The sequence below is a fragment of the Mixophyes fleayi genome, chromosome 4 (genome assembly GCF_038048845.1).
Source record: "Mixophyes fleayi isolate aMixFle1 chromosome 4, aMixFle1.hap1, whole genome shotgun sequence".
NCBI lineage: Eukaryota > Metazoa > Chordata > Amphibia > Anura > Limnodynastidae > Mixophyes > Mixophyes fleayi.
This window is the reverse complement of record NC_134405.1, coordinates 327,981,639-327,995,725: the sequence shown is the minus strand read 5'-3', so window position 1 is coordinate 327,995,725 and position 14,087 is coordinate 327,981,639.

Genomic DNA, 14,087 nt, shown 5'->3' with positions numbered 1-14,087 from the left:
CACCCCCCCCCCCCCCCCCCCCATTCTTGTTTATGGGAAAACAAGAATGTGGATTAAAAATCTTGGCCAAGAAAAAAAGGGGGCCTATCAATGAAAGACTGAGACATATGGCAGGTCTATGTTAACCCCTCCTGCCATCAGCAGAAGGGCAGGGGACCAACGCTGAGTACCCGAGCCATGTGTAAGCAGAGACCAGGCAGACTGGTGTGTAGCTAGCAACATTTTATTTTACGGTGGTCTGGTACTGTGTTAGGTTTGCTATGTTAGATGTGGATTATGTTTTCATTTATTGTCACATATCTAGCAAGTCTAAGTCACCATTTTGTACTCGCCCACTGAGCATGCTCTCTATGTAGGATGTGTATACCTTCAACATATCTGCGGCCTCCTTCCTGCGCTGGGCCATATCCTCGGACTCTGTGAGGAGGTCTTCCAGCAGCATGGGTTTGTACGACTGACCCACAAGTGCACTCTGTAACGTGTCTTTCACGTGGTTCACTAGGAAATGCATGACGGCCTTTGGCACACTGTGAGGAGACAACATGTCGTCATTAATCCCTGGAGGTATGCCAGAGGTACACATTGCTGTCATTAATCCCCAGAGGTATGCCAGAGGTACACATTGCTGTCATTAATCCCCAGAGGTATGCCAGAGGTGCACAGACCCTGCCCGGCAGCTTCATATCACCTGTTCTGAATGTTCTTCCTCACGATTAGGAAGTACGATTTGATTAAGCACTTGATCACTTCGCAGTCTCGCTGCTCACGAGCGGAAAGTTTTATGTCAACGGGCACAGAATAAAATAACGATCTGGAAAATGCTTTGTGAAGGGAGAGACTGGTAATAGTGTGCCGGACTACACCGGAGAAGAATGTAAGGCCGAGGCTGCCAGTTTATAAGCTATTATAAAAGCCACATTTACCTAAAAATATTGTTTTGTTGTTTGTGCCTACTACAGGCAGATAAAGGAACTAGTGACATGACCTAAGATACATATGAATATTGGTTTAACCCACAAGAAGGCTGCCTCCACAGTGTGCCTTAGTAATGTCTAGTGAATTCATAGAATGCTTTTGAATATTGGCTCAGTCCACAAGATGGCGGCCTCCAGTGAGTTCAAGGGAGAGATGCTCTATAAGAAGACACTTTATACAATATATTTTATCATAAAATAACCTAAAACATCTCAATATATTGCAGAAGTATGCACTTCTGGATTACACAACACTCATGTTTATGTTAGAGGACGTTATGCAGAGGTCAGGGGTCAGACAGCCTTACCTCCGCCGGCACGGAATAGGAGACACAGAGAGAAGCATACAGACCACACACAGCCACAGACATCATGCTGCTAGACTCATGCTAATGTAGTGTATCATGCCATTGCTGTCGCAGCGGGCACAGACCTTGTCATCAGTCTCAGCAGAAGAAGCAGGGGCAGGCTCCAGAGCGTCAGCTACCAGAGGCCCTGGAGCTTTAGTGGACTAAAGGAAGAAAAAGAACCAGAAGAGAAGCAGAATTTACTAAGAATACAGAGTCTGGAGGAGACTGTCCAGGCCTGCATACCCTTCCTGTCATCCCTGACTCTGACTAACAGGAGGATGGTTAGAGGGGTGAAGAACATATCACATGACCACTGAGTCACATGACTGGATGGGCCAAGTCACTGTTCTATCCAGGACAATCACAGCAAGACCGAGCACCAGCGACAGGATTACCCAGCAGAAACAGTCAGGCAACTTACTGACCCCCATCATTCTGATATAGTCTAGTGCACAGCCCCACAACTGCAATGCACGCTGCCCCATGTAATAGATTGTAACTATACATAATACATGTTACATTTCTACATAGTACACCAGTGGACCCGTCACCTGCACACAGTGGTAGGGGACAGGTACACAATAGGATGCAGATGAGGTAATGCGAACACCACAGATAATCAGTATTCATAGATGGATGAATCCACAGCTTGCCCTGTCCTTCCCTCAGTGACACCGGTAGTCTACACGCAGGAGTGCTGTGACTTATGGATGGTCACACAATCAGCAGGACATAGAGGTCAAACAGAACAACCTAGTTGTATCTATCGACCAACCAGACCTTACACAATGGCAGCTCCGCTTGCTTAAAATTCTCGTTTTGCTTCTTTCGTGTGGCTTATATATGATTAAACGATCGCCGTTCATGACGGTCGTCACTCAGCAATACAACGGTCTTATTGGGTTATTTGTTATCATCTATGACTAAGGGATTTAGCAGTTATATAAAGCAGCATTACAGGTTAATACATAAAGCACTGAAGCATTTACGAATAACCCTCAGTATGCCTACGCCCAAAATCACAAACTCTGTAACCTCAGCTGAACCAGGGACAAGTCTTGAAGGGCAAAACGGATTTATGTATTTCATGTAACAAAAAAATATATATATTTTTCTTAATACTATAATTATTAATAAAAATAAATGCTTAAGTGTTGTAAATTAATTTTATGAAACTTTTTTGTTTGATTGCGTTCTGATGGTACTTTATATTGCACATATACGTATCCTGCGCTGTATTCTCTCTGTCTACTTATACTCACATTAAACAGAAATGTCTCTTCAGATCCGCTTGTATATGAATAAGGGAGTATGTGCATACAAGCTAGAAAGCGTTTGTTTTAAACCCAAGTAGTGTCCAAATATGAATCAGGCCCTTCGTGTTTTAGGTGTCACTTAAATACAAAGCTGAGAATAATACTAAACGGGAGCAGCCGGCTTCTGTGTCACGACCTCCTCTGCACAATGCAGGGAAATCACAGCACAACCAGCCACGTGGTCTCCCTCTGTCCTCTGTAAGCTTCGCCTGCAAAGGTAAGACACATGGGGAGATCTGATTGGCAGATAGGGGCGTTTCGGACAACTTGTGGGATCTGAGGGTATGTTGGGACAATTTATGGCAAAAGGGGGTGTGAGGATCTGGGGTGCTATGGTGAAATTTAGAAGCAATTAAGGGGCATCTGGGGACATTTTGGGATGAATGAACTTGGGAGCTATTTTTCAAGTAAGGGTAATGTACAGCCTTTTTGATGGTTGGAGCGCGGAATATGTGACCATTGAAGCAATGGTGGAAGTGGGGGTGTACATGGTAGTATACCATACGACACTTCTCCTGCTGCCTTCACTGTAACACTATCACATTCCATTCACTTAAATTCCCATTACATTTCGGTGGTAGTCAGTTTCACGACACTGACTACCCCGACAGTGACTACAACGGCATGGAAAATCCGAACACTCCTACCCCGACATTAAATAAAAATCGACTTCCCATTACACAGAGGCACTCATTTCACGGCCGGGTCTGTTGCCGACTGTTGTAAATGATGTCAATTAAAAACACGAAACCTCTTAAAGCTCCGATGCACGGACCCGGCTGTCATTCATCTAATGTAAGTATTATTTTGTAGGGATTAGGGTTAGGGATTAAGTTTACGGTTAACCTTCCCGTTACAAGCCGGGTCCATGTATTACCACTTTAATATCAGTCGCCTTTTTAATTGATGTCATTTACAACAGTAGGGAAGATTTCCGGTCATCAAATCAGTGCATCTCAGTAATGCTAAGTCGATGTTTGTTCCATGTCGGGGTATGAGTGTTTGGATTGCCCAATTGGAAGGAGTTCCTGTCATCCTTCTGCCTCACTTGGATATCTGCAGAGTCGTTCTGAAGTCTGTCTATATTCATGTAGTTTTTTCATTAAATCGTTGTTTTCTTGTAGGTGTTGTCGCCGTCTGGTTCTACGCACTGTCAGGTTAGTCAGTGTCATTAAAGCCTACTGCACCCTTACATTTTTCATGCCGCCATTTATAAATTTCCACTTAGACCACTGCGTTGAAATATATCTGGTTGCACATCACTGATCTAAACAGTCAGACCTTCCCACACTACATATACTTTTATACTTCTTTTTTTGTGAGTCCAAGCAATTTTAAACTAGTACATAAAAAACACATTTAGTGAAATTGGCACGCGTGAGCCATGAAAGGTTTTCTACCTTCAAAATACTTTATTGTTTTTTCTTCAACTTTTACTAAATTAATTTATTTTTCTTTGTAGCTTCCATTGGTGGTTTAAAAATAAAAAAAAATTTCAACCACAGTTTCATAAGGATACTGTTTGTGTGTATTTGTCTAATGATATAAATATATGTAGCTAAAATGCACAGGTGAGCGCTAGAAAGAAGAAACTGTGAATATGAACTTTATTTCATCCACACCAGTTTGACAGAAACCTCTGTGCTGCTGGGCACCCTCCTCCTTCTGTTACTAAAATCTCAGTCTGAGGCTTCCTACTTCTCTCCATTCCTCTCATCACATCATGTCACTGCCCCTGTCACATGCAGCCCTGTCCTCACTAACACATCATTCATCTCCTGATATACTCTGTGCTGCTGGGGGACCCTGCTCCTTCCACTATATAACTCTCAGTCTGTGGCTTCCTGCTGCCTCCATTCCCCTCCTCACATCATGTCACTGCCCCTGTCACATGCAGCCCTGTCCTCACTAACACATCATTTGTCTCCTGATATACTCTGTGCTGCTGGGGGACCCTGCTCCTTCCACTATATAACTCTCAGTCTGTGGCTTCCTGCTGCCTCCATTCCCCTTCTAACATCATGACCCTACCCTTGTCACATGCTGCTCTGACCCCACACACCTTAAAGATCGATGTATCTATTAAAACTTTCTGGGAGCAGAAGACAGAAAAGAGGATTTTTGTACTTACGTTAAATCTGTTTCTCTGATTCCGTCTGGGGGACACTGCTACCATGGAGTTGTGGAGGGGAGCACAGGAGTTGGCACCTAGCTAGTTAACAATAGAAATTGCTGACAGACCCCTTCCCTCTACAATCCCCCCGCCTACTCTCAGTTAATTAAAAAGCCCCAAGGAGAAAGGTCAATCAGCCAACAGCATACAGAGGAAAAGCAGAAGGGAGGGATCGCAGTGTCCCCCAGACGGAATCAGAGAAACGGATTTAATGTAAGTACAAAAATCCTCTTTTTTCTATCATCCAGTCTGGAGGACACTGCTACCATGGGACGTTCTAAAGCAGCCCCCTAAGGGTGGGACTGCTCTGAAAGCCTGGCCCGTAGAGCACTACGGGCAAAATTTGCATCCAAAGACGCAAACACATTAAACTGATAGAATTTAGTAAAGGTATGGACAGAGGACCAGGTGGCTGCTCTGCAAAGTTGGTCCGCAGAAGCCCCATTTCTCGCTGCCCAAGACGCCCACACCGACTGGGTGGAATGGGCCGTAAGTCTCTCTGGCATAGGGCGGTTAGCCCTGATGTAAGCCTGTCTAATAGTTGCCTTAATACATCTTGCAATTGACTGCCTTTTATGAGAATCAAAAAGGACGAACGAAATCGGTACGCTGAATCTGGGAAGTTCTTTTAACATAAATACGGAGAGCCCTAACCACATCTAAGTACTCCATATACTCTTGATCAGATTGAGAAGCCGTCCGAAACCACAATCTCCTGATTCAAATGAAAAGCCAAAGCTACCTTCGGAACAAAGGAAGGGAGAGTTCTTAATACCACTCTGTCCTCGTGGAATACCAAATACGGTTCTCGACAGGACAAAGCTCCCAACTCTGAATCTCTGCGAGCAGATGCAATAGCTATAAGGAAAAGCACTTTCCAAGTCAGAAACCTAAAATCCGCTGAAAGTAAGGGTTCAAAAGGAGGCCCTATAAGCATATGAAGCACCAGGTTAAGATCCCATGATGTTGTAGGTGGAGCGTAAGGAGGCTGGATATTCAAGAACCCCTGAAGAAACGTCTTGATGTCTGGCATATCCGCTAACTTCAGGTGAAATAAAACTGAAAGGGCAGATACCTGTACCCTTAAGGAACCTAAGCGGAGACCTGCCTCAAGATCATCCTGAAGAAAAGCCAGTAGTCGAGAAAGACGAAAGGAGGACATATGACAAGACCTATTTTTGCACCATCTGATATAGGCTCGCCAAATGCAATGATAGCTGTGAGCTGAAACTGGTTTACGAGCTCGCAACAGAGTGTTCACTACACTAGGGGAGAAAACCCTAGCCCTCCAGAGCCTGGCTTCAACAGCCATGTCGTTAAATTCAGCCGAGGTAAATCCTGGTGCTGAAAGGAACCCTGAAGAAGAAGATCCTGTCTTTGCGGAATACGAAGTTCTTGCCCTACCGCCATAGATATTATGTCCACGTACCATACTTGACGCGACCATGCAGGTGCTACCAGTATTACCGGCAGACCTCCCTGCCTCACCCGTCTGAGTACTCGGGGGACCATGGGAATTGGGGGAAACAGATAAACCAATCTGAAGTCCCATGACATTGTCATGACGTCTACGGCTACTGCCAAGGGGTCTCTTGCCCTTGCGCAAAACCTGGGAACCTTTCTGTTGTGCCTTGAGGCCATAAGATCCAGATCCAGCATACCCCACCTCTGAACTAGAGACTGGAAGACTTTCAGATGGAGGGACCATTCTCCTGGCATTATCGCATGGCGACTGGGATAATCGGTTTCCCAGTTCTTTATCCCTGGGATGAACACTGCCGAGACTGCTGGAACGTTTTGTTCCACCCGGGCGAATATCTGAGCTGATACCCGCATTGCAGCTGCACTTCTTGTTCCTCCCTGTCTGTTGACATATGCCACAGCCGTGGCATTGTCGGGCTGGATCCGGACTGGATGACCCTGAAAAGGGTCCGAGCTCCCTGAAGGGCCAAAAAGATGGCCATCAACTCCAGCAAGTTGATGGATAGGGAGGACTCCTGGACTGACAACAGACCCTGGAGCCGGAGATGAAGAGTTACGGCTCCCCAACCTTTCAGGCTGGAATCTGTGATGACTATAATCCATGACCATGCTGGGTTTGCGCAGAGGGGGGCCCACTTTTGCAATCAGAGCAGAGCGCCAATGGGTCCTTCTGTCCACAAGGTCATTTAACCTTACATTTAGAGCAGGTAAAATATTTTGCGACAGCACCTATCCCTTTATCTGACATTTTATAAAGGAATGAGCCACCAAACACACCATACAAATTAAGACAGAGAAGAAAACAAATAATCAACTAGTCTACAATAAAAGTTGCACTTGTACCTTTACATAAACAATGTAATCTGGGCAAGTAAAAAGTACAATAATACTACCCTTACTATCCCCACTTACTCAGCCTTACAAATACAGTATAAAATGCATAGAAAAAAGAGAAATACTTGGCCCAAATATAGAAGAGGAGAACCACAGCAGTGTCCTGGTGCCTGCTCCCACCAAGATGTCTCTCTTCCCGGGCTTCCTTTGGCGTCAGAAGACCGGAATGTGCCAAGTGATCTGAAGAGCAAGGGAGCTCTATGTAGCTTTAGCGCCCCCTCTTCCGATTTTCTTCTCTCCTTTTCTTTTTTTTTAATAAAAATCTATATTGAGCATAGTAATGGAGACCTCTAAAAAGTTTGAGGTCTCCTACAGCGGTGGGACTCTGATCTCCCCCTCCTATTTCTGAGGGGATATATATATATATATATATATATCATAAAGCACCAACTAACAATTGCCTACGCGCCACAACAGAACGGTGTGAGTTAACGAGCTAACAGAACACTTGTAGAACGAGCACGGACTATGTTGAATGACGCAGGTCTGGAGAAAAGCAATGTCCACTGCAGATTACCTTAAAAACCGAGTGCCAACAGTAGCTGTGAAAGGTAAAAGACCACTGGAGGCGTGGTCCGGTAAAAAACCAAGTGTCAACCATCTCTGTGTATTCAGCTGTAAGACCTATGCACATATTCCTAAAGAAAGACGAAGAAAGCGATATTCCAAGTCCATAGAGTGTATCATGCTAAGGTACTGCCAACATAGTAAAGGATACTTTGGGACAATAAAAACAAACGGCTTCTCAAATCCAGAGATGTGGTGTTTCATGAAGACACGACACCTAGTGAAGTAGTGGAACAACAACCACAAGAAAAGTTTGGATGCTCATGCAGCAGAAAGCGTGTCTGAGTCAGGAAATGTAATTGCGGATACCCAACCGGAAAACAGAAGTTCTAAGAGGAGAAACAAAGGTGTTCACCCTAGGAGATATAGCGAGGAGTTCGCTAATCTAGCCTTTTGTGAACCGCAAAACGTTGAAAAGGCAAAATCAAGGTATGACTGGGAACAGAGGAAAACGCCCATTGATATAGAGTTAAAAGCTCTGGATGACAATCATACATGGACTGTAGTTGACAGGCAGAGTAACAGCAAAATGATCAGGAACAAGTGGGTCTTTGTAAGAAAGTGAATACATTTGGTACCATCGCACACTATAAAGCTTGCCTTGTTGCCAAGCGCTACACACAAAAGTCCGGGATCGATTACGGAGAGATCTTCTCGTCTGTTGCTAGATACAGCACCCTGAGGTTGGTGATTGCCATCTCCACTATCCATGATTTGTTGTTGTATCAGCTTGACTTTAACTATGCATTCTTAAATGGAGAATTGTTAGAGGAGATTTACATGGAGCCACCTGAACACTACAACGAGGGTGTCTACCAAGAAGGTAAAGTCTGCCTCCTAAAGAAGTCACTTTACGGTCTTAAAGTGGTCAATGTTAGTACATTAAACTTGATGCTGTACTGCTAGACATGGACTTTAATAGGTCAGAGACTGATCATTCCTTGTATCACAAAACCATTGAGGAAAAGATGTTCTTTGTAGTTGTGAACGTTGACGATCTACTGCTATCAGGCCAAGAGACACACATCACGAGTACCAAACACCTGCTGAAACAGAAATTCAGATTAAAAGATCTAGGCCCTGAAAACTAGCTGTTAGGTATGAGGATTGTACAAAATTTCAATGATGGATCTGTTACAGTTGACCAACAGACATACATCGAAACAACAAACCAGCAAACACAACTGTGAATAAAAGCTTGAAAATGACAAAAGCATTGTCACCAACAAGCAGTAAAGAGATAGAGGAAATGATTAAAATCCCTTACAGAAATGCTGTTGGAAGCTTAATGTTTGCAAGTATTGAGACTCAACCAGACGTCACACATGATGTGAATCGTGTGAGTCAATCTGCAATCAATCTTGAGAAAAGACATTGGACTAAAATCAAAAGAATTCCAAGAATTCATGATTTGCATTGTTTACTAACCCTTGATTTCTTGCTACAGGAAAAAAGATTTTATTGAAAAGTTGTTTTTCTTTGTGACAGGAGACGTTACAAAGCGAGGGGGAATGTTAGTATTCAGGAGCATTAAGCTCCGAACCGTCTGCGTTAAAAATGCCGGTCCTGTAATCCCTGGTGATCTAAGAGGAGAGCAGAAAGTGGGTCAGGACACTACTGTCCAGATTGCGCTACTGCACATGCGCCACGCGCACATCGGGAGTTCGGATTTTGCGCAGTCAGAGAGACCGGAGACAGTGAGGCGAGGAGGTTCAAAGGTTCAGGAGGAGGCGAAGTGGAGGGCAAGCCGAGGTCGGTACATGAGTAGTTAATGCTTGGAATCAGGAAGAGCAACAGGAGCAGGAGCTTGATCACAGGCAAGGAGCACAATAATCAGGCACTGGAGACAGCTGTCACACGCCGGTCCCATAGACAAGTACCGGCATTGTTACCTTCTTCCTGGAAGCGGTGATCTAGGTTACTACTTCGATATCAAGGCTCTTCTGTATTTGGTTCTGCGCATGTACCACCTGTAACCCTCACTTATAACCTCCTACCTGTTCCCATTGGTGCTAAGGATTTTGGAGAGCTATTTAAACCTCCCATGGTCCCTCTGTCCTAATCCTGTTGTACGAGTTACATACTCTCTCTATAAGACTTGGCTTCCATTGGTTTGTCTCCTCCGCTGTTCCTCGCTTATTTGTCTGGATCAGCTGTATTCCCTTCTGCAGATTCTACCTACGAACTATCCTTTGCACCTGGACTCCTGGTTGCTGCCCTGGGTTTATCTTCTCACGGATTAGCCAGCTCAACTCCTTTGCTGCTTTAACGCAGGGACTGCCGCTGTAACAAGTAACTCATCTGTTGTTGGAATCACCATTCACAGATCAGCTAAGTTCTCCTTCCTTATTATTTTGCATACTGAACTGTCGCTGTAACCAGTACCTCACCTGCAGTTACATTCGTCATTTATGGATCAGCTAAAGTTCTATTCCATGTCTGCCCTGTTTGAACTACCGCTGTATCAGTGATTCCTCGGCTGTTACTTTGAGTTACCATTCTTGGATCAGCAGGTCCTATCTTTGTTATTGTTATATGAGCTGTTGCTGTACCAATGATTCTCCTGTTGTTACTCTGAGTTACTAATTGCAAGCCAGCTAGTTCTAAATCCATCTTCATTGACTATTTGAACTGCTGCTGTATAGGTGACCCTCCTACTGTTACCCTGAGTTACCAACCCGTTGTTTCAAGCTCGACCATTTATCTGTCTACACTCATTTGGGAGGCCGCGACCTGCGGGATAGGAGCAGCGAAGTCCATACCTCCTTGCGGGGTTCACTGGCGAAAACCCCCTACCCGTTAGACTCCGCCGCTCCTGAGTGAGTACCACTCACTGACAGAGAATAGGGATCCACTAAATATTCTGCAGATACGTGACAACAGCAACTGGCCAGGCTTTTATAGGAAGTCAAGGGGTGGAGCTAAGGCATGCTGGAACATCAGGAGATCACTGGAACTGATCTAGAACACAGAATACAGGCAAGGAACTGTCCAGCAGCCAGAATAGCTCAGTAGAGCAGAAGTTCACAGAGGCAGAAGCTCTGGGTTCGAATCCTGACAATGGCAGACATCTCCTGCATTATGCCAAAATTTGGTGTTACTGATGTCTCCAAAAGAGTATCTTGTAGTTACCAAAAATGTATCTAACCCTCCTCGTATAAATACTTGGTTCCCAGGACATTTTAAATGCTGTACTTGACTGTCGCTAGTTTTACCCAATCTTCAAATACACATCTGAGGGTAAATGTATGAAGCTCCGGGTTCTTCAACACTCGCGAGTTCGGCGTCTTCAGCGCTTAAATTTAAAGCGGCGCTGCCTTGTAAAGGGAAACTTCCCTTTACAAGGCAGCGCCGCTTTAAATTTAAACGTTGGAGAGCCTGGAGCTTCATACATTTACCCCCTGCTGTTGTACCAGATCCTTGTCTGCCAGCATAAAGAATGACTAAAAAAAAACTTCAGTTTCATACGGATCATTATCTGGTAATATTATGACAGTATGCTTGCTGGTCAAGTCACTTATCTTTTCCTCTTGCCCACATAGCCAAGGCCACATGAATAATAAATATGGCAATAACTGTGAAAAGCGTCACTAAGTTTGACCGCAATGCTCGAAAAGTAGTTTTGGTTAAATCTATTGGATTAGGCATGACAAGTACTCTGGCTGCTAAAAATGTATGTCTTTTCTTTAGAAATGGAACACTTCTTCTTTGTGCTTTCGGCAAATCGTCACAAGTACAGTGTACTGCTTTATTGTTTGACAATGGGCCTACTTTGCAGTTAGCTTCATTCCAATTATTTCCTTCTACTCCAAAATCTAAGCAAGCAATATTAATAATAGATGCGCATAATAATGTTATTTTCTTCCAGACAAGATAATTAGTAGTCAGCTCCATTGTAAGATTCTGTACAGGTGCGGTCTTAGGTATAGATTCCATTGGAATGTGTATCATTTTGGAATTCCAATTAAGTCTGGTACTTCACGTGATTTCATTCGTATCTTTTCTACTTTGTCTGTAATATTATCCAATATGATATGAAATGTTAAAATGTATCTTTTTTTGTGAAAAATATTGCCCAAACCACTCTGCCTTCTGCTCCAGATTAACTTCAAAGCAAAATATACCACTTGTAATTTTCCAACATCTGGTGAAACCGAAATATGAAAAATAGGGATTATAATTTTTCTTTCCATAATTATATCAAAACTTCTAGGATTTAAATTTATCAGTCCCCCTTTATCATTGATGGTCACAATATAAAACCAATAATTACTGTATCAATATATATTACAAATGTTGGATAGAAGCAAGTAAGACAGTCCTTTGCTTTTCTGTAAGAGTCCTCAAGATCCCATTTTTCTTCTTTCTTCAAACTGATCCTAAAATTATTGGTTACCATAATAGTGTCCGCTTCACCAGGAACTTTCTCATATGATACAATATCTGTCACAGTCTCCATTATGGATAGGGAGTTCTTCAGCACTTCAATTGTATTAAATGGGATTTCTGAAGTAAATCTGTTAATGTCAATAAGTGATGCATTCATAATATTGGATAACGATGTTAAAATGTCGCTGCTTAAAATTTCATACTCTACAGATCCAATTTTTTCTTTCCTATATATGTTTAAAGCATCACCAACTTCTTTTAACTTTGCCACTGCAAGTTGTTGAGAATTTGCATTTACTTCCTTGGTATCTTGTGTGAGTTCACTGATCACCATCATCCGGAAATCTTTACAGTGCCAGACCACAAGGATGTATCAAGCATACTTGCCAACTTTTCCTCGTTGGCTTCAGGGAGATCCCAGCGGAGGCTTGACGAATTGCATCTTTTTGGCCCCTCCCCCTAAATGATTGTCACAATTGTGGCCAATTACAGCAGGGGGCGGGGCACAATATTTGAGTCATTAAACCCCACTCCCCACCACTGATCCATTGCGGGGAAGAGAACCGGGAGGTTGCCCTGCTCTCCCGGGAGGTCTCCCAGAAATGTGGGAGTTTCCCGGATATTCCGGGAGAGTAGGCAACTATGCGTTAAAGAAAAAGCAGCTAATGAATCTCTAGAGACTGAAGTGTCTTTTACATTTCTGTCTCCATCACTGAAGTCATGTTGTCTTACCTGTCAGTCTTTGATTAAATCTTGGTCTTTGTCACTCACCGGACCGTGAGTGCTTCTACACTGGTGCGAGGTCCTCCATCTTTTTTACCTACACGTGTGTGGAATCGTGGCCGCCTGCTATCCTGCCATCTGCGCATGCGCAGGACCCGCTATTAACTTCACCTGTCTATTGAGGTGATTGACAGATCAATCACCTCACCCTATTTAAGGCACCTGCAACCCTAGGTAGGGGCCTGATCTTGAAGTCTCATTCCCCGTGAACTTCTATAGGTGTGTGCAGTTTCCAAACTGCTTCCAGCTTTACTCGTGTGTACAGTTTCCAAACTGTTTCCAGCTTTACTCATACTACAGCTTCCACGCTGTTCCCTGCTCCACTCAGCGGCGGTTCCCATACCGCTCCAACGCTATCACTCTGCTGATCGTGTCACAGCTTCCACGCTGCTCCCTGCTCCACTCAGCGGCGGTTCCCATACCGCTACAATGCTATCACTCTGCTGATCGTGTCACAGCTTCCACGCTGCTCCCTGCTCAACTCAGCGGCGGTTCCCACACCGCTACAACGCTATCACTCTGCTGATCGTGTCACAGCTTCCACGCTGCTCCCCTGCTCAACTCAGCGGCGGTTCCCATACCGCTCCAACGCTATCACTCTGCTGATCGTGTCACAGCTTTCACGCTGCTCCCCTGCTCAACTCAGTGGCGGTTCCCATACCGCTACAACGCTTCACTTCTCAGCTGATTCCGGATCTACACAACTGGGTATGCTCTACTGACTATTGCCTATTTGCTCACATACCAGTTGCATCCATTGTTGTTTGCTGCACAGGGTACAAGTACCCATATAGACTGTGTTACCGCATTGCTTCATTTAGGACAAGCTTTCACTCAAGCTACGATATCTCCTCACGCTACTACTTGGCGTTATTGTGCATATCTGCTGTGACCAGCTTCTCCTCACTGCAAGGCATCTACTCCATACAGACTATTCATTGTGCCTTCCATCCCTGCCTCTCAAGACATTGCTCTACTCGCGCTGTTCCCATACAGCCACAGTTTGCCTTTCAACTTCACTCTCCTGCACCTGGACAAGTCCTCATTCCTTCTCACAGCAGTGGTACAACTTGCTGAACGCAGACCACTGACTTCCCTGCTACCTACCCGCACCTGGACCAGACTTCTCACCATAGCGGTGGTACAACTTGCTAAACGC